Genomic DNA, 1,168 nt, shown 5'->3' with positions numbered 1-1,168 from the left:
GCACCCATGAAGATTTGAGATGCTGCTGTTGCTGGTGCAGAAACTGTGAGGAGTTCTACTAGTGAGGACAAAGGTGAAGGCAGTGTTAGGTATTTGGTGGATATCTGCAGATGAACCGAAGGGAGGTGGGTAAATTGCTCTACTGAGGTTCGGACAGTTCCCAAAGGAAGGAAGGACTGTGGTAAGGCTTTTGTCCCCAGGGTGCTCTGAGTGTCCAGCTGGGGCTGAGGCTGAGACTGGGGTGGCCTCTGCTTACAGTGGAGTTGACTGTGTCTTCCTCGCCTTCCTTCGAAGCTTCCCAGGTGGGGCTCCTCTGAAAGTAGCCAGCTTTCTCCTGTGTGCTGTAGGAGATCAAAGATGCAAACCCTTCTTCCACACGTGGCAGAAGCTGCAGCATCCTACCTCATGCCTACGGCCTTTCATCTGTCAGTCCCCAGCACTCCACACACAGCAGCAGTGAGTTCTCAAGGCCTCAGCTTCCCAGGCAGCACTGTTATCCCTGTTTTATAGCCAGGCACATGGCAAAACAAAAAATCACATTGCTCACCAGATTATTTATCTTCAGCAGCAAGGAAGGGCCAAGGACCCAGAAGTCTTTGATTCTTCAGCTTGAGTTGGAACTAAAAATACATATACTTGAATTAGTAGCTTCTTTCCTGTAGCAAAATCAAAGCAGGACTCCCCTTGGGGTGGGCGGATGGCCCTATCCAAACAGCCATGGGACTGGCTCTACTGCTGTCAAATCCCACATCCTAAGACCAGGCTCCAAAAGTGGCTTCATTCCTTGCTCATCACTCTGACCACGAAATGCAGAGGATACCTGTAGTGTTTGCAAACCACTCACACAGGCTACATGGAAAATAAACCCAATCTAAAGTCAGTAGGAGCCAGGATTACTGATATTTTATTAATGCTGAACAAAGCTCTACATCTAAAAACTCTGGGTGAGAAAAATCCCAATAATTCATTTTTTCCCCCAGCATTAGATATCCAAGAGACAAACAGTAGGGCAAGTAGGACATTTCCCCTTACTTTGCTTTGAACAGGCAATGAACTAGTGATGGATTTTGTGAAATGGACAGAATCACATTGCTTGCTGTCATGTCGGATCAGTAATATGGGAGATGGGTCCTTCCCCATGAGGGTATTAGGAAATAGGAAAATCCAA

Source organism: Pteropus vampyrus, unplaced genomic scaffold, assembly GCF_000151845.1.
Source record: "Pteropus vampyrus isolate Shadow unplaced genomic scaffold, Pvam_2.0 Scaffold336, whole genome shotgun sequence".
Classification (NCBI taxonomy): domain Eukaryota; kingdom Metazoa; phylum Chordata; class Mammalia; order Chiroptera; family Pteropodidae; genus Pteropus; species Pteropus vampyrus.
The sequence above is the reverse complement of the archived record's forward strand: the minus strand, read 5'-3'. Positions refer to the sequence as shown.